General features: G+C 39.4%; 1 long non-coding RNA gene across 1 annotated transcript in view; it reads right to left on the bottom strand.

Moving 5' to 3' along the window:
* LOC128847700 (uncharacterized) overlaps nt 1-17,843 on the bottom strand; it is a 394,963-nt gene extending 377,120 nt beyond the window's left edge. The window contains exon 1 of the long non-coding RNA XR_008446936.1: nt 17,602-17,843. This is a non-coding gene — a long non-coding RNA (uncharacterized LOC128847700). The remainder of the gene's footprint in view (nt 1-17,601) is intronic.
* Between the last annotated feature and the right edge of the window lie 4,644 nt (nt 17,844-22,487).

The following is a 22,487-nucleotide window of genomic DNA, read 5'->3' as shown; positions in this document are numbered from 1 at the left end:
TCCCATTTCTGTCATGTTGGCCACAAAACAGCTACCAAATAGTGTTTTCTCTTGCAATAGCTCTCAAGGGTTCTACTTGTCTGTAAAAGCAACTAATACACTGTTGGTGATGCTATACAAGAAACAAGGCCATGCCATGTGTGTTAGGAAAATGAGCAATTTTTGACAGCACTACCCCGGGCAATTCCTCGGGTGAGTTATCTTTCTATCAGTGAACTTGAATGGAAAGGCTGTTATTCATTGTATAATTATATACCGTTCATTGAAAGCTTACAAGTTGGGTAAATTCCATGTAGAATCCATACACAACAGAAAGTGTTGTATAGAGTTTTATACTTTCATATACTATTTTTGTATGCTTCTACCCATAGCATTATATTGGAATTTATGTTAGCAGGAAAAATGCCCCAGGACAAGCATTTTCTGAAACCACATAAGTTTAAAGAATAAGTCTTTTAGGATTGGTCTTTGCATCAGAAGATGTTTCAGCTAATACAAAAGGGCATGTTATGTAGTATTGTAAAGAAAACAAGAGAAGAGTGCAAATCTTTGCAGATTTTCAGTCCTGATGAGATATGATAGGCATGTTTGATGCAGGTAACTGAAGACATTTCCCAAGTCTGGGATTTGTCTAAGTTTAGGAAGAGGAAAGTTACCTGGTACTTCAGACAAGTAGGATGGGAAAAAATAGACAAGCTGAAAGAGCCTAAAGGAATGAACTCCTCTTTCTCTCTCTGTTTAGTAACTTCCTCAGAAGCCACTTTATAAAGGAATTTTTTTGCTATCTATAGGGAGCTTCAAAAACTTTTTCTCTGTAGAAGATAAACTTGTTTGTTAGCATGATCTAGGTTACCTTGTAGGAGGACTTTCTACTAACATTCTACATGAGCCTGTGGCCTGGAAAGCTGGAATTTAGGAGATAAAATTTAGCAATGTGCAGAACACACTTGTTTTCTAAAGCTTATCTGAGGAAAATAGCTCAGAATCACTATTCCGCACTAACTCCCTATTGGACACTTTTATTCCACACGAAGAGTGCTTTTGTGAGGTTTAGTTTAATCCATTTTGGAAGTGGATTAAGCTAAATTGCAGAAGTGAAGAATAAGATTGTCCACATGGGGAGTTATTACACTTTAAATTCACACTATAGTTTATTTCACAATAACTTGCCCGTTTCGAGAAGCCCTAAGTGGAAAATAAATCTATAGTCGTGCTGCTATACTTCCTGGTTGGTATTCTATTTTAACAATGAGTCATGACCTCAGTGGAATCTATTTGAAGAAAAGTGACTTGCAACTTCCTTAGGAACCCATGTAACTACCCTAGAGTTGGATGGAAAGGGCAGGATCAATCTGAAATTACACAAAGCTGAGAAACTGTTGAAGTTATTCACCAAATTTAATAGGAAGGACATTAGCAATAGACTGAAGTGTTTAAAGTACAGACTTAGGTAAATGTACACATCTTAGTTTAAATAGGCTGAAGACAGAACTGTGGGAGAGCCTCTATAAAATAGCTTTGTTTGCTAGCCAGTTCACAAAGACTCTGAAAAGAACTGGCAAATTGATTAATTTACAGGTTTGTCCTCTTTAACTCATCCCTCTTTCACCTTACCACCCCCCAAACCAGATAGAGGATAAATTTATAAGTTTGGCACTGACTGAATTTCAAAATATAGGTCTTCCTCAAATGATTGGGACTCTTGAGCCCAATCAGTATCCCTAAGCAGCACTTTTTAGATAATAGCCTCTTAATATAATTCAGAAGACTCAATATTAGAAGATAAATCAACTCTCCATTTTTGCTCACGGGTGGCTCTTTTTGTCCGCTTTACTGTTTTCAAGCAGGACTTAGTATTCTCCTTTTATATTCCCACACTTGGGTGATTTGTGATTATCGCTGTGGGTAGAAAAGCTCTTTAAATATAAAAGATCAGAATATTGCAGCTACTGGTAGGTGTCAGTATTGCCTGTATATACATACCACAAACAGAACTGGCCATCTTCTTCCTTAGCACACTGGTCTCTTATCAAGTGAAAAGAAACGAAGTGTTCTATTGTGACATTAATAGTAGATGAAAAGCCAGTGCAAACGTTTTAAAATATGCAATATTTGTAAGTAAGGAAGCAGTCAAATGTTCAATACTTGATACTGCTGTGGGACAGACTTAAAAGGAACTTCTATATCAGAGGTAGTAGGTGGACAAATCCAGACTGCCAGATGCTTTTGAACGGACCGTTAAATCTTTTTATTTACTTATTATTATTATTATTATTTTTGTATTATTTTCTCTGGAGTCTGGACCTTGACCAAGAAATTTGAAGCATGCTTTCTTTTTGGCATCAGGACAAGGAGAGTGTCTTCTTAGGTTTTGTACAGTGCCTAGCACATTTGAGCCTAGATTCTGAGTGAGCTGTGGATGCTACCACAATATGAATATTAAAAACAACAATAATAATAATGAGGAGAAGGTTGTCGGACAGGGAAGGCTGCTACAGAAGCTTGAATGTATTGAAAATGTTTAACATATTTAAATACAACACAACATACATCAATAAGAGGCACTTCAGAAGTGATAGATGCAAAATAACTGTCTAAAGAGCTCAGAAAATTTACAATACAGCTATTATCAGGCCATGCAAATAAACCTATTGAGTAAATAGTCAACAGACAGCTAGTCATTAGACCTGGGAGAAAAATTTCAGCCAAGCTTTTGCTGGCTGAAAAATGCCGATTTGATAACAATGAAACAATTTGGAAATTTGTATCAGTTTCACTTAATTGTTTTGGTTGGAAAAAATGAGAACAATTATCAAAAGGAAACATTTTGATTTCTCAATTCAAAAACAACTTTTGAAATTGCTTTTAATTTTATTGTAAATAATTAAAAATTAAAAATGCGCAAAATCAAAATTAAATATTTTGGGGGGGGTCAAATGAAATGTTTTGTTCAGCTGAAAATGATTTTTTTCAAATTTTGTATTTGCCAAAAAACATCACAAAATTTCATTTTTGGTTTGAATTAAAACAGGGATATTTTGATTTTTTGGAATTGATAGAAAAATGAAAAATCCATTATTTGTCCAGCTCTCCTTATCACCTCTGGATTCTAATGAGCTCTATATGAGGTCCATTCAGAGGCTGAAATTAGTGCAGAATGCTATGACCTGCTTCTTAAGTACAGTTGGATGTAAAGCAGTGCTCCGGGATCTGCACTGGCTCCCAGTTTGTATCGGTGTAGAATACAATGTTGGTTTTAACCCATGAAGGTTAAATGATTTGGGACCTGGTTACATGAGATTGCCTCTCCCCCCTGACTTAATGCCATAATCGGCCATCAATATGACTGAGATTGCCATTAGGGCTAGCTCAGTGGTTTGAGCATTGACCTTCTAAACCCAGGGTTGAGAGTTCAATCCTTGAGGGAATCATTTAGGGATTTGGGGCAAAAATCTGTCTGGGGATTGGTCCTGCTTTGAGCAGGGGGTTGGACTAAATGACCTCCTGAGGTCCCTTCCAACCCTGATATTCTATGATCCTGTCAAAGAAGGGGATGCCTGCAGGGTGTACTCTGTGAGGGGTCCTCAACTCTGGAACTTGCTTCCCCTTTTGGTCTGCTAGATATGTTAACCTTCCTGACACAGTGCAAAGCCTGTTTCTCGCTCTCTTTTATCAGGTTGTTGGGGTGAGGCTTAGCTGATGGTTGGGCAGTTATAGTCAAGGATAGTCCTCTTGTATTATTTCTTTCGAGGGCAGGGGTTAAGCCGTGGGCTACACCTGGGCACAATAAGGGGGATGCTATAAGCTATATTTGATAAAATATATATGTAATGATTTCTCTGTTTTTCAAACTGTTGTTAAAAGGTTAGTGGAGTACATAAAGTCAATTACTCTGCATTTGTCAAGGAAAGGCTATGTAGGTATGTCAAGAAAGCAAACAAAGAAACAGAAAAACCATTGTCCGCCACCACATGCATCTGATTACAAAACATCTCTGTTCTCACCCAAACCTTACTGAAATGCCACAGAATGGAAACATTGTGTGGTTCAGAACCTTGCATTCACTAGATTCCAGTTGTGAATCATATTTCCTCTTTTTGGTTAATCTGTCAGACCAGCATACTCACCCCACCTCAGAAGATTACTCAGTCCCCTAGGAATATAAATTGTGCTGTTATCTGATTTGTCACACAAGATAGGACATAAAAAAAGACCGCTGATGAAAATGTCCTTACAGCTCTTTGATCTTCCTGTAGATGGTGTGTGTACATATATAAATGTACAGATTCCTCTATAGGACAATTTAGAATTTACTTTGGAACTGCTTAAAAATCTATTTATTATGTGTAGACAGTGCCTAATCAGACACAAATGTGTGCAAAGATACACATCTTAAAAAGTAGAGCTGGGCAAAAATGTCTTCTCTGTACTATAAAATATTTTATATTAGAAACCCCAAAACATTAAGTAAATGCTCTGGTCTGGGAATTGCTCAGATTTGCAACAGTCAATCATAATCACCAACTAACTCTTCTAAAACAGCAGTCTTTACTATAGGATTTTAATATTCTATCACACTTTGCTTTCTTAAAGGGACACTGTAGGTTAGCCTCTATAAGAAACTAGATTATGACTCCTCTGGACTGTCTGGAAGCCCTCCTTTCCTCCCTTCCAGGGCCGGTGCTACCATTAAGGCGAACTAGACAGTTGCCTAGGGCGCCAAGATTTGGGGGTGCCAAAAAGCGGTGCCCCCAAATTTTTTTTTTTTTTACAGCATTCCTCCCTGAGCGCGCAGTTGCCGCTCCACTTCTCCCGCCTCCCAGGCTTGCAGCGCCAATCAGCTGCTTGGCGCCACAAGCCTGGGAGGAGAATTAGAGCGGGGGCGGTGTGCTCGGGGAGGAGGCAGCACAGAGGTGAGCTGGGTTGGGGAGGTGCCGCACGGCTCCCCGGGCCGGGGGGGTGGGGAGCTGCCACGGGGGTGCCTCAGGGTGGGGGGAGGAGCTGCCGCAGGGCTCCCCACCCCAGCTCACCTCTGCTACGCCCCCTCCCCAAGCATGCCATAGCTGCTCCACTTCTCCCGCCTCCCAGGCTTGCGGCGTCAATCAGCTGTTTGGCGCCACAAGCCTGGAAGGGGAGGAGAATTAGAGGGGGGGGCGGCGTGCTCAGGGAGGAGGCGGAGCAGAGGTGAGCTGGGGTGGGGAGCCGCCACACGGCTCCCTGGGGGGGAGTTGCTGCGGGGGGGGCACATCATGGCAGAGGGAGGGAACGCCTCAGGGCGGGGAGCTGCCACAGGGCTGGGGGGGCGCAAGGTGGAAGTTTCGCCTAGGGCGCGAAACTTCCTTGCACCAGCCCTGCTCCCTTCACGTACCCCACTAACAGCTAGGCAAAGAATCAGCAGCAGAGAATTAAGGAGGTGGGGAGGGGAACAATCTAAACATGTAGATATTCCCACAGGATAAGTGGTATGGCAATATGCTTCCACAGGCATTAAAGGAATCCTAAATCCAATCATAGCACAGCTTTTGGGAAGATAAGAGGATACTCCAATCCATCCTTCTCTGACAGCTCTAGATTAGCTAACAGCAGCATGGCTGCCATGCCTCTAATTAATTATGTATCAGGACCCAGCCTGCTAATCCATTCCCAAACATCCCTGAAGTGAATTTCTTCTACCCCCTAAGAACTCCAACTAGGCAGCAGATGGAGAAAGGCAATGTGCCCATTTTCAGCTAACTATCTTAAAAGTAAGGCAACACCACTATAATTTATAGCTAGGAGGCTGTCAGTTCTGCCGACACTACTGAAATAGTCTTCATAACTCATTCAGACACCGTGGACCATACACCCATTATATCATCACCCAGCAATGCTGCGAAAGTTAAAAGGTCAGTTTCTCTCTTTATTAACTCCCATTTTGGAGAATTTTATAACTTAGAACTGAACTGAACAGCTATTTGGCCTGAAATAATTTAGTTTATTCTTACAAATTTGATTATTCCCCCCCCCCCATTAGAAAGTGGAATCCACCGCTGCCCTACTCCCCACTCTTCATGACTAAATAATGAAGTATGATTCAAGAAAATATTAGGACTTTTCCTTTTTTGTGACGAACAATGGCATCTGTGATTACACTGGCTAGGACAAAATTTACAAGAATTATCAGTGCTCATGCTCCAAGGTATAAGCTCATCTCCATACATACCTTCAGGACTAACAACAGATGAATATGTAATGCTGACAGACCCCAGTTGTCAGAAGGTGAGATTGAACCCGGGACCTCTGAAGCTTAGTGTTTGAGTCTCTACTGCATGAGCAAAAAGCCACATGGCTGTTAGCTAAGTCTAACAGATTTATCAATCTCTAGCTGGGCTAGGTGCCACTAGCGGGGGACAGAGTGCCACACCAAGCAAACATGGGTTACTACTACACAATTGGTCTGATGTATTATAGGAGAGAAAGGGTTTTCTCCTCTCTCTGAAGCATCATGAATAGGCCCCCCGTCAGTGGCAAGATACCTGGTTAGCTGGACCAATAGGCTATTCCACTATTTCACTTCCTGTTCCCAGGCATTTGTAAAGTTCTGATTTTAGCCCAGGAGTAGAGAATAGGCATAAGGATCCTATTTCTTCCTTTGCCCATCTCAGTCAGACTGCAGTTTTTAGAAGGGTTCAGCACATACATTCATGGCCTTGTTTCCAAAAGAATTCAGCTCCCGCTTCAGCACCAAAATTAATTGCCAGGTTTTCAAAAACTCCCCCAAGTATGCCTCCCTCTTTTGAAATTCTGATGCTGAAGTGTGAGCTGGCCCTCAGAGTCTATGACTGGAGCACAGATATGGCACAATGTCACACATCATTTATTATTTGTATTGTTATAGCATAGGGATTGGCAACCTTCGACACGCGGCTCGCCAGGGTAAGCCCCCTGGTGGGCCAGGCCAGTTTGTTTACTTGCTGCATCTGCAGGTTCGGCCGATCGCAGCTCCCACTGGCCGTGGTTCGCCACTCCAGGCCAATGGGAGCTGCAGAAAGCGGTGCAGGACAAGGGATGTGCTGGCTGATGCTTCCTGCCTCCCACATTGGCCTGGAGCAGCAAACTGCGGCCAGTGGGAGCTGTGATCAGCCAAACCTGTGGACGCGACAGGTAAACAAACTGGCCTGGTCCGCCAGAGGGCTTACCCTGGCGGGCCCCGGGCCAAAGGTTGCCGATCCCTGCTATAGCACCTGAGGAATCAGGGTCTCATTGTTCTAGGCATTGTACGTACGCATATAACAAAAAGATGGTATCCATATAAAAGACCTTACAATGTTAGTATAAGGCGAGGCAACAGGTAGATGGATATAAGAGAGAGATGGGTAACACTAGAACTTCAAAAAGAACAGGAGTACTTGTGGCACCTTAGAGACTAACAAATTTATTAGAGCATAAGCTTTCGTGGACTACAGCCCACTTCTTCGGATGCATAACTCTTGCCCGCGCCGCTTCCCACCGCCCCCATTGGCCCGGGATGGCGAACCGCGGCGAGTGGGGGCTGCGATCGGCCGAACCTGCCGCGTCAGCGGGTAAATAAAACTGGCCCGGCCCGCCAGGGTGCTTACCCTGGCGAGCCGCGTGCCAAACGTTGCCGACCCCTGGTTTACACTGTAAATATTTTTCAGCTAGATATACTGCACTCTCATAACCAAAGGACTAAGTCCATATTTTGCAGGACAAGATGACCAAGGGAATAATTTCAATTTTGTAGAAGTGTTAACTATACATTTTTTTTAAAAGTATTTACACAAACTTAGCCTGTTTGCATGGGTACTAGATCTATTTTGCTTCCAATAATATCAGTATGTGCTGCCATATGAAATATCTTAAATTAAGCCTTGTAATGACTAAAATAGTTCTCACTTAAATCATCAGTTAGTTGAGTTCTTCTACCAAGAATAACTATAGAACATTGAAGTTCCATGGGAGAAATGGGTGGAAAAGATGGCAGAAGCTAATCAAGAAGGTGCAGCAGGGAGGAGGACTGAACAGTCTCCACAGCCACTTGTCAGTTGCAGAATCTTGGATCCCTCTCTGTTATGTTTCAGGCCATGGCAGCCTCCTCCTGTCCATAAAGAAGGGAAGTGCAGCCATATTCATCCTACTGGACCTCTCTTCAGCATTTGATAAAGTTGATCACTAGAGTTTCAGCCAAATCAAACCACCCCTGTTCCAAAGGAAGACGTAAGAAATCCTGGAGAAAGCAGTTATGGAATAACCTTTCTTCTTAACTCCCATTAGTTAGAGATTGGCTTATGCCTGGAAGACTGAGGGTTGCAGTTCCATTTTCTGAAGAATATCTGTTTGGTTCTAGCAGTCCATTAGACCTTTCCATTTAGTCAGAGTGGTTTACTTGCTACCAAATCTTCCAGATTTTGGCCAGCATGGACTCTCAAGCTATCTCAACAATCTTAACCATAACCAAGAAACCTTGGCCAGTGGCTCATTCTTGAAAATCTTTTGGCTAAATGTCAAAGGTGTCTCCTTTCTCTAATTCTTAGTCTCCAAACATAATGTAGAGGTAATTCTGCCTTCATGAGACACGTATCAACTCCCTTTCTGCCAGCCACCTTAACATTAAAAGGTTGTGACCTTGTAAGTTACTCTTTACATAAAAAAATATGGCTGTGCTACCTATGCTGGAATACGTCTTGCTGACATGGACCCATTCCTATCTAATTCAGACTTCTGTGATATTGTGAGTGTCATTTCAGAGTATCAAATGTGTAAAAGCCCCCTAACCAACCCTGGCTAACCCCAAATGTTCTTCCTAAACTCCCACCGCCTACCATCTATGTTGGATATTTTAATAGGCACCAAACCACCAGGAGATAGAGGGAGTCAATTAAAATGGAGTTGACATTTTGGATTGGAACTTGCTCCATGACCTTAATCTTATCCATGACCCAGAACAAAGGAGTACTTTTCATTCTGCCAGAAGGAAGCAAAACTATTTCCTTGACCTTTCCTGGACCACTAGCACAATCATCAACTCCAAGCAATAAGCAGTGTATTAAAAAACTCCCCACATAGTCATCATCATCCAATCTTTAGCAAAGTTGGAGAAACCATACCTACTGTGAGTTCCAATAAAAATCTTCCTAGAACTATCAGAAGACAAACTTGGTCAGTGAATTGTGTAAAACTGAGCATTATATCCCACACATCTCTATTGAAGAAAGTTACACATGGTTCACAGAAGCCATTTACAAAGCTGCCACCAAGTCAATTCCAAAGAGGTTGTTATACGATCTACATTCCCTGCCTATGTAAAGAGTGTGCAGAACTCCACAAAGGATATGAAGACAGCGGTGATTCAGACATTGCCACATATCAGTTAGATAGCTGGAACATTTATAGAAGAACAAGATGAAATAGAAGATCCACAGATGAAATAGAAAGGGTGATGAAAACACCGAAAAGAAGGTAAAGCACATGGGTTTGACAACATCTCCCCTGAATTCCCTAAGAATCTGGGAAAAACTAGCAGACAATGGCTTGCCATCTTTCTATCTACAGTCATCCAGGAAAATAAAATATCTAATATCTGGCACAGAGCAAAAGTAATAGCCTTGCCAAAATCTGAGAAAGACCACAGACTGGCAACAAGTTACTGTCCCATTTCTCTGCTAATCTGAGTGTAGGTCAAGCAGGTTTCAGACAAAACCACCGTATCTGTGATCAAGTGCTGGCACTCACCACGTACATTGAGAACAGCTTCCAGACCAGGCAGAAGACAGGTGCAAGTAGTATTGTGCATATGATACAATCTGGCATACAGGCCTACTGTACAAACTGTCATTGGTCCTACTGAAGTGGGTTGTCATGACTGTGGAAGTATTGCTAACAGGCTGCCAGTTCCAAGTTTCAATTGGACAAAAAAAACAGTTCCTGGATGTCCCCAAACACTCAGTTTTAGCAGCAACATTTTTCAACCCCTTCACAAATTATTTTCCAAATACCACTGCCACACATTCTATTTACACATAGACAACATCTGTCTGGCAGTACAGGACCAGGATTTCAGTCATCTAGAAGAAGTTCTCAATGCTGACATGAAAGATATAGCCTGTTATTGTAAAAGATGGAGACTTAAACCTAATGCTAAAAAGACAACTTCCTTATGCTTCCATCTATGTCATATAAAGGCCAACAACCATTTCTGAATGAACACAGGGTGGATCATGACCCAAAGTCTGAGTATCTAGGTTTTACACTGGAATCTACCTTGACTTTCAGGGAACACTTTACCAAGGCCTTGCTGAAAATAAAGACAAGAAACAACCCGATCAGCAAACAAGCTGGTTTTACTTGGGGACCCAATGTGCAGACACTCAAATTCTGGGCTTGTCTTATGCTATTCTCAAGGCCCTTGCTTTTCAGTTTTTATTTTGTTTAAAGTTTCCTGGGAATTTATCAGTTTGGGTTTTTATTTATTTATTTATTTTTAAACAAAAATTAAAAAAATCGGAAGGCATAGGTGCAAAAAATTAACTTCACAGTTTTCTGGGTAAACATCAGCGTATGGGAGGACAGAAAAAAGACAACAAATAGAGAAAAGTAAGGCTATTCTCCTCTTTTGTATTTTAAACATTCAAAAACACCCTCCTGCTCTAAAACTTAGTCTGACATGGGGGGGGGGGGGCGTTCAATCCATTTTACTAACTTCTATTTGCTTTGAATGCTGCTAACATCCGCACTGTCTGGAAAGCTGGTAATCTGTATGTGGGGGTTTGACATTAACACTACATATACCAGCATTCAAGTCAATTGAGAAAAGTTCAATTGTTTCAGATGTGGAGTGATCAGATGTACTGCTAATGACAAAAGGCAGGGCCTGACTCTCCCATTTATCAGTGTGACCAATTAGTAGATGTAGGCTGCATATTTGCAGGCTGTACCCATCAGCAAGGGCTGCCTGGTTTACTCCTGCACTTCCATGAGGCTCTTCCCTCAGCTCTTCAATGGTTAAGATACTTGGGGCTTGTCTTCATGTACAGAGCTACAGCGACGCAGCTACACTGGCACTTCAGTGAAGATGTCCCTATGCCAACGGGAGAGAGTCTCCCATTGGCATAGTTAATCCACCTCACTGAGACGCGGTAGCTAAATCGATGGGAGAAGCTCTCCCATTGACATAGCGCTGTCTACACTTCGGGGGGGGGAGGAGGGGTTAGGTCAGTATAACTACATCACTCGGGGGTGGATTTTTCACACCCTTGAGTGACATAGTTATACTGATATAGGTCTGTAGTGTAGACGTGTCCTTAGGTCAAAATGCTTGATTTGACCATCTATGTAAATGTAATTGCAATATATATTTCCTGCCATTTTGTTTGCCTCTTTTTTGTTTAGAGGCAAATATGCTTCTGGGACTCTGTTTTATTTTTATGGAGCTACTATGTAAATTTAAACCTTGTTTTAAAATAACTTTCAAGCCTTTTGGACTAACTCACTCATTTAAAAAAAAATTCCCCATTTTTAGAGCCATAATGATTTAAAATTTGTGACAGATGTTACCTTAAATTACTGTAGTCCTTTTACCACCTTCAGAGATAGCTTTCCCTCCTTCTTTCTCTTGAATACAAGCCTTTTTTTTAATCTGACAGTATCCCCCCAGTATACGACAAATGAAATCCTCCTAAAAGACATTTTCCAACTAAGTAGATGACAGTGTGTGATTACTGAGTATTAAAGACAAATTTCATAGGTGGCTGAGGGGTAAAGTAAGACAGTCAAAAGCCTTGTTTGGGGGGGGGACAACTATTGGACTGAGGATTTTCTAAAGAAAAATATTTCTCTCTCTCTCTCATTTTAAACGATGAAGAGTTAGAATATTTTAGTGAAAATCTTTCAGACAATATGAATCTTATAAAAATGAGCATGGCTGTGTCAAGAAAGCTTCAGAAAATGCAATGTTCCCAGTCAGGAAGACATTGCAAACTGATGCAGAAAGAAAGCTCAGACATGGCAAAGGGCTGTCTGGGGCCAAGGGATTTTCTTTCTGGCCTCTAGTCTCTCATACCTGTAGTTTTCTTAGTTAGATATCTTCTATCTAGCTCTTTCCCACAATTCCTGCAGATTGCACAGAAAAATTACTGGGCAATTTATACTAGAAAGCCCCAAATTACATTTCCCAGAATTCCCTGGGACAAGATTTCCTTTTTAGTGGCTTTACGAAACTGATTGAGTTTGCCCAAATTATGAGAGATTGCTATTTGGAGAAGAGCTCACTACACACTCAGATAAGTAAACTATGTTTCTTACCTTTTATTAGCCATGTAAAACCCTGTGGCTCCCATATCCCTTTATAGCTTTCCATTATTTAAGAGCCTTTCTGTATCTCAGAGAGTCACCAGAGGTGTTCCAAGTCGGACCCCCAGCATGAAAATGAAAACAATAATAAAAGAAGAAATTATCCAATCATAGGAAATAAACAGACCATGTGCACCAGTACATGTTTGTCCCATTCCCCTAATGAAAGTCACAAGTGTAAACGTTACAGTCCCTGGGGATTCAGGAAAACTGCAGAAAAGGAGAGACAGACTAACTTCCTCCTACTTCAGTGAAACTTCCCTGTAAGGAGCATGAAGGGTGGGATTTTCAAAAAGGCTCAGCATTAGCCTAACTGTACTGCCATTTAACTCAATGGGAGAAGTGTTAGGCTAACACTATTCATTTTTGAAAATCCCATCCTTGGTCTATGTAGGATTACTCTTGGATAGCTGTTGAGCCCTACAGCAGTGACTTTTTTCTCCTCCCTGACTTCCAGGAAATAATCTTTAGACCCATCCAGGACTGAGAAAGGGAGAGAAGCTGAGATCTCCCACATCCCAGGTGAGCACACCAACCCCGGGGCTATTGGCTATTCTGGGGTGAGTCTCTCACTCTTCTTTTTCATGAAAAACTTTGAAAGGTCTTGGGTTCATCCTGATGAGGAATGGGATTATTTTTTAAAGGTCAAAAATGCTGCAGGATGGGAAAACCATTTCTCACCCTGCTTGCTCTACTTATAATGTTGTTTACCTATGACCACATTGAGATTCAGTTTTAAAATTTCTCCCAACTAAACCTTTCATGCATGGACTTAAACAGGGATGCATCTTACTACTACTAAAAATAGAATACTAAGCATTCCAGACTCATCGAACATTTATAGTGCAAAGTAAAATATTATATATATATATATATATATATACACACACACACACACACACACACAACTTCAAAATATTAGAACAGACCCAGCTGGGCAGTTTGAATCCTGCACAGCTTTCTGCTTCTGCACTTCGAATGCACTACCAAGGAGTTTAGTGGGTCTCATAGTTAAATGCATTTTACCTATGAGCAAGGGAGGGTGGAGAGTCTTAGTCTTGATTTTTGTTGTATTTAAAAAAAAATGACATCAACTATCCACAGAACAAATGCATTCTAGGAAAAAACAGTGAAAGCTTCCCCACCATAGGTCTTCTCCCTATTTTGGAGGAACCACCTACAAGGATAAATCATTCTCTTTCTCTGAGTTGTTGGCCTCCTGCTTGGACTGCTAGCCAGGTTACCAACTAGTACCACCCTTGATGGTGGTTTTCTAATATGGACACCTCTCTACCAGGAACTGAACTGAGATTTAAAAAAAAAAAAAAAAAATCCCACCGGTGATACCAAATAAAAAGTATCTATCCAGACACTGCCAACCAAGTCTGGTCTCAAACCCATAACCTAGAGATGACAAGTTCTTCAACGATCATGCTTTCTAAGTTTCTACTGGTGTTGCCAGTATTCCCTGTTCTAGGAAATGGGAAATCTTTCTCAAACTGTGAAAAATATAACATGGTAGAAATGATTAAATGCAGCCATTATATCCACTTTAGCAATCCTCTGAGTCATCCAGCTCCACTGTTTTGATCATAAAAGCTCTGAGCTCAAGTGCAAAAAAGAAGAAATCTATGTGCTATTTTATTCAGCAGCAAAGGTAAGACAGACATCAATGTCCATTTCTTCCTGATGTAGAGATTTTGAAGATGAAAATTAAATCATCCATTTAAAGGAATCATGTAGAACATACATGTTGTCATGATTTCTATCAACATGCAGAAACACCAAAGAATAATAGATATAATATATATTTGAAAAGGAGCAGAAAAGAAATATGTGCAGTCTGCAGCCAATACTGCACCCACAACAGAATGAAGTGTCTCTTCTCTTGAATAGTGAGAGCTATTATGAGCATAAAACCAGTGGTCCACACTTTGTTCTGTCTACCTATTCATTCCCAATGGCAGTTTTTACTGGAGAGATTATCTGTCTCCCTATGTCTAATCAAGACCATTATGTTCTGCTGGGTTGCTCTTCCTGTTGATTCCCAGGGCTGAAAACTCCAGAATTGTTGGCAGGATGTTCTCAATGCCTTTGGAGCTTGCTTTCTGGCAGTTTGCAAGAGTGGTGGTGCAGCAGCACAAGACACGTTTGGTCAAACACTTAATTGATCTCTGGACCATATTGGGGACAGGATATGGCCTTTTAAAAAAATAGTCTTTATTACAGCATTTTAATTTGACAAAATCCTGGAAGGCACGCAGGTGCTGAGACAGCGGGCACAATTCACTGTTAGCTCCAAAGCCACTTCCATGTTCAGATCACCACTCCAACCATACTCCTTCAATTATTTTTCCCAGTCCCACAAGAAAGCATGTTCTTAAATATTAAATCAGCAACATTGAGTTTGATTTTTAACCATATCACCTTTAATATTTATTTCTTGTAGAAGGAAGGAAGAGAAGGAATGACAGCAAGAACTTCCATCTCCCCCAGTAGAGGAGAGATACAGGGCACTGATGGATGAGAAGCTGGCAAGATATCATTCCTGGGAGTGAAACCAGAGATGAGCCAGGGCAATTAAGGTAAAAATTTTAATTCATCCTTAAAATTAAAATAGCTACAAACTAGATTACAGTAATGTAACAAGACACAGTTTTGGTGGATTGGCTATTGCTACAGTATTATTCTGCAATACAGATGTAACCTACAGGGCAAGTTCAACTAGTTAAAATCAGTCTTATTATCTTCTCTCCTCCCACAGGTTTAAAATAAAGACCCCGTTGTCTCCATCGAGAAAAGCAGAAACTGTCAAAACAATTTTTTTTTAAAAAATATGCAAAACAAATAGCTGTTGAAGAATGTTTTAAAGGCACATTCTCTCTCTCTCCCCTTAATGTGGTTGAAGGAGGTTGTGCCTAGGAATGAGGGTAAGTGAAAAGGTAAGCAGATATGTTCCCAGATAGGTTGTGCCTCACAGCATTTCACACCGAGATGGTAAAGTCTAGTGGGACTGGTGTTTTATCTGTGCTATGTAAGTAACCCTCCTACAAACTGAAGTGGATGGGGGCAGTTCTATAAGCCCTTCCTTAAGCTTCTAATTTTTCAGATATGTTGGAATTCTGGATTTATGCTGCTCGTTCCCTCATGTTGAAGCCTCAGTATTTTCCATAACCTTTGCCTCTTTTCTGTACCACCTTTTTTCTCTCACTACAAACTGTCCAAACATCCTGTTGAATGCATCAAATTACCCTAGATTCCCACCTTGGGAAATGCATATACAGTCCCAACTGACCAGATATCACAGGCATATTATCTGGAAAACCAGTCTGTCAGCAGAGTATACTTCACGTTTGCAAAATGTAATAATTGGCAACTAAGCTCGTAACATGAGACTGAAAAAGTTAAGTGAGAGCTAAAGGACAACCTCAAGGTTTTTGTGGGGGTTTTTTACCCCTCTCTCCCCATTAACCGCATTGATAGTCTCTGTTCCTGGATTTCATCAAGTGGCACACCCAATATACTCTTGATGAATTCCTTTAAATCTCAGTTTTTCATTCTTTTGTATTTTCAAGTAGTCCTGCTTCCAAGGAAGCCTAATTTATAATGTGGGGGAGGTTGCATATTTTTGGCACATGCAGTTGTGCAGATGTTATTCCTTAAGGAAGACCATCTTGATTGCCTGCATGAATAATGGCTATGAGATGGCAAAGAGCCAAGAGTTCTCTTATAGCAGAATGTATAAAACCACTCTCCTACTGAAAGAAGTCCCCCAGTAGGATAATATATTATTACGCATGATTCAAATTACAGGATCTGCAGCAGGGGAGCTAGTGGCTGTATCAGGACAGCCGCACACAGAATACTGATGATGGGATGATGGAATGCATCAGGCTTTGAAAGAGCCAAGATTTAGTGTTTAAATCCCTATATTCTTTTGAAAGTGACTACATGGATCACCATACAACTGAAGCCTCAAACAAATTGTGCATTCTCATGATTTAAAAAAAACATGTTCTAGCAGAAGTATTTGAGTATGTTGCTTGTTTTAAATAAATAAATAATAGAAATAATAAACTTTGCTTCTCTGGAGATTGATGTCTTCTTGAAGCCTACTGGCAATAGATATAGCATTAATTTAATAAGACAATATTGAATTGTCTTATGTTTGATCCTGTTACAGCTACTAGGACACGGTAGAACAAAAATTTTCTTCACTAGATTATGACGTCTGAAAACTCTAAATTCCCCAGTATTCTGGGCTGCTTTTAAATCACTTGCATAACAAATTACTTTACCCACAAAGAACTAAATCCAAATGTTCAATAAAATCTTGGATCCCCAAATGTTTTTAATTTATAAATGAATGCAGCTCAGGAAAATGTGCATGTTAAGATAAACTATTTAATGATATAGAATGCTAGCTAGAAAGTATTGTTGCGGGCAAAGATCAAATATTTTCTCTATTCCTATGCAACTGTTAAATACAAAAGGTTATAGCTAAACAAAAACTCTATATTTCGCTCTGCAGCAATATACCCTGAAGCAGTATGCAAGCTCTCCCTTAACTTCCTTTCATACTGGCTCTGGTATTCATTTATTCTGGTATATGGATGCAAATCAGGTGCATTGTGCTGAGGTGGGAGGAAGGGGGTGAAATTTTCTCAGAAATGACCTCAGTTCTATTCATTAGTAAAATGACATCTTGGCTGAAAGTGGCAGAAAATGAAATATAACAGTGCTGAACTTCACTCAGTTGTGACAGATGCATGTAAAAGCCTTCAGAGAAAGCCTGGTTTCTAAAATGGCCACTCCAATGTGAATTCTGAAGCATTAAAATAAGTACTTAGATGCTGATTGCGGCTAAAGATGCAAACTCCATGCTACAGCACCCTCTTTACCTTTCAAGATTAGGCAAGGTGATGTCAGATATTAATGGAGGAAGCAATGCCATACTAGGTAAGGAATACAAGGAGACAAACATGTTAAAAAAAAAAATTATATGCCCAATATTAAGAATGAAAGGCTATTTTAAAGGCTTAGCCATGCCAAAAAAAGAAATGGAACAGTGCCCATGGTTACCTGCAGAGACAGCACACAGTTTAAAAAAAAAAATCAGGGAAAATGTAGCCCTGTTTTGCATAGCGATTCAAATTATGCTGGCAGAATAATTAATGGAGGGACCTAATCTCAGAGAAAAAAAGGATACGTTAAACAAAGTTCATTACTGCATGATGTAAATGAGTTTCTCACCAATGATGTCACTGATTGGCTGAGATGTGGAGCTGGTTTCGAACAGTGCAGCATGGCCGGATTGGCTGCTAGCTCTTCTGGTTACTGCCTGCTTGGGCAGCGGTCGAACCAGACACTTTCTGTCTCTCTTGTTGTCGTTTGAAGCAAATCTTGTTCAGCCCAGCTGTGTCTCCATAGTAGTGGCACCCTAAGAGAGTCTCCCTCCTGCTTCCCACAGCTCATCTGTAAGGCGGTCGCTGCTGTGAAATACCAGCCCTTGGCACGGAGCCCAGACTGCGTTGTTAGATCCGTCTATAATACAGAAAAGAATTTTTTTTTTTTAAAAAGCAGTTCTTTCACCGAATTACATCCTAAGAAGGATTAGTAAGCACTGAATTGCAGCTGATTTGTGTACTTCTAAATTATGTAGCTAGCACACTTCCTGAAATAAAACATTATCTAACCTGCAGTAACAGAACAGCGTTCATTTAAAAAAAGAGAAAAATAAAACAACTCTTCTTTGTTTACCTTGATTACAAAAAAAAAAAAAAATCTTCATTTTTCCCTAGAACCGTGACTGATTTCTCAGTGCAACCCAAACATTTTTAAACTTATCATCAGGTTTCTTTTTACGTCCGAGTCATTATTTTCTGTTTAAGATAAGGGATCTTAATTAGCATTCTTTTTAACTATGCAAACAGAGCAGGGCATGAAACAAAAATGCTGAATGAAGAATGAAAGAGAGAGTGTGAGAGAGAGAAAAAAAATCTGTGCAGCTTTTACAGTTCAGCTGTCTGACCTCCTGCAAAAAGAATGCAGTCATATCAACTTTGCCAGACAATGGAGTACCTACAGGCTTTCCCCAGACAAGTCCTTTATAACCAGTCAGTATTATGTGCTGCAGACAGTGGCCAATCGGTAAGCTGCTTTTTACAGCAATGACACAATAGGTGCACTGGCCACACTGTCCTTCTAGCCCCTGACAGCAGTTCAGGTTCATTTATTGTGTACAGAATACACATACGTCTGTAATGTTTCCACTGTAAAAATTATCAACTGAGGCTCCCTTTGTTTTATTATAATTACATCATCCTAATTACTGCATTCAAGCCGCAGTGCCACTATTCACAGAGCGGCGCATAGGCATGTACGTCATATAAATATGCATGAGCACGCCTGCTTATTTAAATAATAAAATGCATCAATTGTTTTACCCCCCCCACTCATTCCCGACATACTACGAGTTAAGAACACACAGTGAATATGATCACCGCCTCCTCTTATCTATCTAGCCAACATTTTTTAAAACATAATTTTTAGTCAGTTACTAAGAAATAATAAATATATCTTTAAACCAAACAAATCTCAGTCTAGAAATGAAATTGTATTACAGACCTAGGGCATTTTCCCTCTTGCCACTAAACATCAGAGTAAGAGCCTGTAAGTGATTCTGCACGCACTCCATCATAGCCACAGATCAGATGCCCAGTTCTTATTAAAAGCGTGGTGATCACCCAGCATGTGCATGCATCTAGCTTGTGTATTTGGGCATTCTGTAATTATAGCATCTTGTGTAATAATACCTGAAACCACTCAGATTCAAAAGATTAAATCATCACTTTTCATGTATTAGACAGACATAATTGGGCAAGTTCTATTGTGGGAACTGCCATGCTAATTTTTGTGATTTTATGCATGGGATTTACATATTCATGAAGAGAATAGCTGTTATGACCGCCGACAGAGCAACATGAAAAGAAAAGAAACCATTCTCCAGCATACAGAGTATACAAAAATCTAGTGGGAAAACATGCAGCATATGGCGACAAGAAGGAGAAGTTGTTTGGTTTTTCAGAGTTATGTTGATTTCCTATTTATAAAATTTCCAAGTAGACGGCTTACAAAAATATGTAAGTATATTGAATTTGAAAGTAAAGTAAACCTGCATTTTTAATGATCATTCACTGGTTGTGGGAAGAAAATTGTTTTACAATTGGTGCCCAAATTTTCCAAGTTTTGCCTTTGCAGTTATAGATCATTCTAAGTTTGTGGATGCTTAGAGTGTGGACACCCAGTGATGTTGAAAACACTAATTAACAAAAACCTGCACTTCAGGTTTATATTTTAAATGTTATTTCATATTTTAATATCGGATCTATATTGGGGAACCATACCTTGCCTAAGCAAGGTGGGGTTCTATGTTAGCATAGTTCTTTTCCATCTTATTATGATCTCATGCTTTCCAAGTCTGACAATGCAGGCTTAATGCAGCTTTGAGTTTCAATTGTTTTTTTAAAGAAAAATGTCACCAATGGAAAGATAATTCCTACAGTATGATAAATACAGTGTGCATTGTTTTTTGTAGTGCCTTCATCACAGAAGGCACTTCTACAATAACTCCACAGTTACTATATACCTTATTGTACATTAAGTATAAATAATGAAAGGTACTCTATAAAACTATTTATTTGTGTGGTAGCTGCCCTTCTAAACATCCCTATTTTCCCTTAAATAGCTAGATAACATTACATAGGCATTTTCATTGCTCCCTACATTTGGTACGGATAATGCTCCAAATAATGAGATAATATTGTTTAGTTCTTCAGGGAAATTGAAAACTTTTTAGTATGTGTTTGATAGGCCTTGACTTAAAATAACTATTTCTCACTACATACAATAATATTACAGAAGAATAAAAAGTATTTAGGTATCATGTGTCCATTTTAAAATGTTGAGAACAATAGTTTCTTGCAGATACAATGCTTGTTTCCTAGTGTTGTACTTAACCCCTGTGTCGTGTTAGTATACTAAGTGTTAATGCTGCATAAAATAAGTTAAAATTTATTTTTAAAAACGGTTTGTTTTTAAATATAGCAGTACTGAAAGAACATTAGCTATATAAAATGACAAAATCCCATGAGAAATTGCTACTAGTTCTATGAAGTAATAGTTTCAAAAGCTAAAAATCAAACATTTTTAAAAATATTAATAGCTACAACTACATTAACTAATGTATATTTCTCTAGTCAAACCAATAATCAGGCAATAATCAGTTGGGTGTCTTCTTTATACTTTTATTTATCCAGGATTCAAACTCCAATGTCTCTAGATCTCCAAGCAAATTATTAATTTGTCCACTCAGTTTAGGGTGAGGACATCAAACGGTGCAAAAATAAGGTGCATCCCTGCAAGGTACTCCTGTGGATAGCAGAATAATCATGTGCATCTATTTTTAAGATATGAACTCTTCAGAACCTCAAAGTGGTCTTGATTTAAGGGGGAAAAAAGATGTAAAGTATATTTCCACTAATTTAAAGCTTCTTTTAGAGAAGTATATCTGAAATCAAGTATTTATACATCAGCAAAATCAAAAACACCAGGGGGAAAAAACAACACTAAAAGTGGGTTCATAATCACGTATGTTTTTCTTTTGTAGTATTGAACATGCCAAATTCTTCTTTCAGTTACATGCATAAATAAGTTCTCAAATCAGAACTATAAAAGGAAATTTTAGATTAACAAAGAAACTTTACCAAAATAATCAATGTATACATCAGAGATTGAAGGAATAGATGTATAGTAAAAAAGCAACCGACAAATGGAAAAGCATTGGACAATATAAAAAATTATATCTCGAGCCAAATTATTTCCCCCTAGAAGATATGCATAAAATATGTCATTTCCATGTTTACTACTTAAATGTTACTACTTGTGGCTATTGCTTGCTGCACTGATCATAATATTCTCAACTGCACCTTTTGCTTGCCTCCCGCATCCCTTTGTTGCAGTCACTTTTCCTCTCTTGTGATATACTTAAATTGTAAGCTATTTGGGTGTAAGAATGTCTTTTTGGTATGTGTTTGTACAGCACCTAGCACAATAGGCCCCAGTCCCTGACCAAGGCCTCTCAGCACTCCCACAGTCCAAACTACAACAATTAATATTTCCTTGCACACACATACTAAAGCTCTTTCCATTTTATCATCTGGAATATATATTTGATATATGGAACCATGACCAAAATGTTCAGACTACAAGCAGCTACATCCATCTCTAGGCCCTGTTCCTGTAATGAGCTCCATGCCAAGGACTCTTGGACCTCTGTGGAGCTAATTGCAAGATTGGAACATTAAGTAGCTAAATAAGCAAATGTCCTGATCATCAGGGGTACTTGGAAGTCCCTGCAGCTGTTGTAGTCAATGAGAATTACGGGGTACTCAAGTCTAAATATGATGTAGGTGCTTACATTCTGGCTTTTACAAGGAGTTTGACACAATGGTTGAATAGGTCTTTTCCATTTTTAATAACTACTATAAACCTGTATTCCATTGTTATATATCCCCTGTATCCCTGAAAAGGGAAAAGTGCCAGAGGATCTATGAACTTCACTGAGGATTTCACTATTCCTATTGATTTTATGTGGAAGGCATTCAGATACTATGGTGATGGTAGCAGCATAACACCGATTGAGAGAGAGAAAGTAAGCCAGGGAATAAAATATATCAAAGGATTTCCATCATTATGCCCTTTACTAAATCAGTCAGCCATGTATGGCCAGAAAGAAGAATATCAACTTTTTTATATACACAATGACTTTGAAACACATTTTCTCAAACAAAATGAATAAATGTAGTTAAAGGGCTATTAATTCTAGTAAATATTAAAAAGGAGGAAACTATGCATTTCTATTTTAAAATTTGTTTGTCTAAAAAATTACACCTGTTTACATGCATTACTGCAAGACTAAATTCCTCAGATTTTTTTAATATCAGAAAAACTGCCCAATCCTCCTAAACGTCATTTGGTCATACATAATTTTACACAGTATTTATGAATACTGCAAACAAACATTTAAAATATGCTTACTTTCATTTAATTACTTTTAAAAGAGAATGCATATAAAATAC

Source organism: Malaclemys terrapin, chromosome 1 (assembly GCF_027887155.1).
Source record: "Malaclemys terrapin pileata isolate rMalTer1 chromosome 1, rMalTer1.hap1, whole genome shotgun sequence".
NCBI classification, from domain to species: domain Eukaryota; kingdom Metazoa; phylum Chordata; order Testudines; family Emydidae; genus Malaclemys; species Malaclemys terrapin.
The sequence above is the reverse complement of the archived record's forward strand: the minus strand, read 5'-3'. Positions and strand labels throughout refer to the sequence as shown.